Raw genomic sequence first — 2741 nt, forward strand, 5'->3', positions numbered from 1 at the left:
GCGTTGACTACAGAGGAAAAACGACGAGTTGCTCAAGCAAGACGATAGCCCTTTGTGTCGATGTCGAGGTAGCCGAGAGTTTGGGCCAGTGTATCCATGCGAGGGACACCGTGGTCGATGTCGGGTCAGGGATGAAGATGTCGACGTAGCCGTTGTGGTGCCATTGGTGCAAGTAAGCATCGTGTAGTCAGGGACGCGGTGGTGCGTGATGTCTACTACGGAACTTGTAGACTCGTGTTGGACCTCCAAGCGCAGAGTTTTGGAGGACGGTAGCAAAGTTCCCTCAAGTGGATGACCTAAGGTTTATCAATCCATGGGAGGCGTGGGATGAAGATGGTCTCTCTCAAAAAACCCTGCAACCAAATAACAAAGAGTCTCTTGTGTCCCCAACACACTCAATACAATGGTAAATTATATAGGTGCACTAGTTCGGCGAAGAGATGGTGATACAAGTGTAATATGGATGCACTACTAGGGAAAAGCTTATACACAGATGCTTACTAGTAGCGCAGGTTTATACCCCTCCCTACTGCTACTTACTAGTAGCGCAGGTTTTACCCCTCACTACTACTAAGTTGATAGTAGTAGCGCGGGGTTTTAACCCTCGCTACTACTAAACGGTCTCTACCGTGCCCCCCCCCTCCCGGGACATGCCATAGTAGTAGGGAGGGTTATAAACCTGCGCTACTACTAAGTTGATACAATGCAGATTTCTTCATTATTTCAAGTGGAGACAATCCCTAAATAAATCAGTTGCAACCCACAATTATATAAGAATGGAATACCGCCATTTTATAGACGAGCAAAGAACACAATCAATAAGAAAGTTTTTTTAAAGATGCATAAAAGAAGAAACTTATAAGAATATATGTGCGATTAAATATGCCATGAAACATACATTTTTTTTACATTACTACTAACAGATAATGCATTTCAAAATTTTGAAATATAAGCCAACACTCTCTCTAGCCACACATAATATTAACTACGTCCTTTCTCATGCGAACCACCTGCGATTTTGGTTAGTGGCTGGTTAGCGGACTTACATGGGTTAAATATTGACCCCTCCTATTAGTTGCGTCACTTCAATTTGAGACATAGTTTTGGCTAGATTTTGATATTTTTGAAATTTGAACATGGTATAGTTAGTAGATTATTGGTCAATTGGGTGATACCTCTCCCCTTAACAAGACTTCAAACCCTGAGTCCAACCTCATATCTGTTCCTTCAACTACTATTGGATCATGTCACCGCATACGCTAATTACGTGCCCATCGGTCTATTTTTTTGCAGGTTTAATCATTGGCTTATCAGTTTCTAGTGGCCCAACTATTCTAATTTTATTTCTTGCCTCGAACATAATAGATCGCAAGCTAAAGCATCAAAAGGAACAAAAGTTGAGACAAAAGTTCTTCAATAAAAATCATGGACAATTGTTGCAAAAATTAGTATCTCATAGGTCAGATATCGCAGAGAGGATGATCATCCCTCTAAGGGAGCTAGAAAAGGCCACAAACAAGTTTCACCCAACTCGTAAGCTTGTGGTGGAGGGCATGGTACCGTATACAAAGGAATTTTATCAGACTGGCATGTTGTTGCAATAAAAAAGTCAAATATTGTGGTCAAGAGTGAGATTAACGAGTTTATAAATGAAGTTTCCATACTCCCACAGATCAATCATAGGAACATTGTAAAGCTTTTTGGATGTTGTCTTGAGACAGAAGTCCCCTTGTTGGCTTATGAGTTCATTTCCAATGGAACCCTATGTGATTATCTTCACAAGAAACCACTAAGATCGGTACCTTGGCGAGACATATTAAGGATTGCAGCAGAAATTGGCAAGGCCCTTTCTTACCTTCATTCGGGTATTTCTATCCCTGTAATACACATTGATATAAAGTCCACCAATATACTTCTTGATGATGCTTTGACAGCGAAGGTGTCTGACTTTGGAGCTTCAAGGTACATTCCTAAAGATAAAACAACAATTACAACGGTGGTGCAGGGAACATTGGGATATTTAGATCCTCTGTACGTTTATTGTGGCCGTCTAATAGAAAAAAGTGATGTTTATAGCTTTGGAGTTATTCTCGTTGAGTTGCTTACAAGGAAGATGCCAATTATATATAGATCCTCCACCGGTGATGGGCTAGTTGCACAATTTGTTGAACTACTTGCAGAAGGTAAATTGGTAGAAATACTAGATCCACAAGTAATTGAGGAGGGAGGTAGCCAAGTTGAAGTGGTAGCTTCTCTAGCTATGTCGTGCATAAAGCTAAGAGCAGAGGAGCGACCAACTATGATGTCGGTGGAGATGACACTAGGAGCACTTCAAGGACCCAAAGAGCATTTTCGGGTTCGGGATGCTACATATGAGGGGAGCTATTCGGCAATGAGGTATACATCACCTATAAGATGGACAAGCTTAGAGGACATGAGCAGGCAATATAGTCAAGAAGAAAAGTTTATGTTGTCCGCAAGCTACCCTCGATAGTCTTACTTACAGTTTACGTGTGAAAGAGTTGGTATGTATAACATGCGTGTGTGTTGTGTATGTTCGAACATTGTGTGTGCTTCAATTTGTTGTTGCTTGAATGTTATGTTTCTAATCAAAGTATGTCAATTACATGGTTGATTGTTTCTTCATTGAACAACTACTTCCTTCATAATGTGGTCACTCACTACATATACTTATTTTTCTTCAAGCTGGGTTGCCCTAATCTCCATTAGTCACATAATAG

The 2741-nt window shown here is 40.8% G+C and overlaps 1 pseudogene; it reads left to right on the forward strand.

The window, feature by feature from the left end:
- The first annotated feature begins 117 nt into the window (after window positions 1–117).
- LOC119309042 lies at window positions 118–2494 on the forward strand (annotated as a pseudogene).
- The last annotated feature ends 247 nt before the right edge of the window (window positions 2495–2741 follow it).

Source organism: Triticum dicoccoides, chromosome 5B, assembly GCF_002162155.2.
Source record: "Triticum dicoccoides isolate Atlit2015 ecotype Zavitan chromosome 5B, WEW_v2.0, whole genome shotgun sequence".
Taxonomy (NCBI): Eukaryota; Viridiplantae; Streptophyta; class Magnoliopsida; order Poales; family Poaceae; genus Triticum; species Triticum dicoccoides.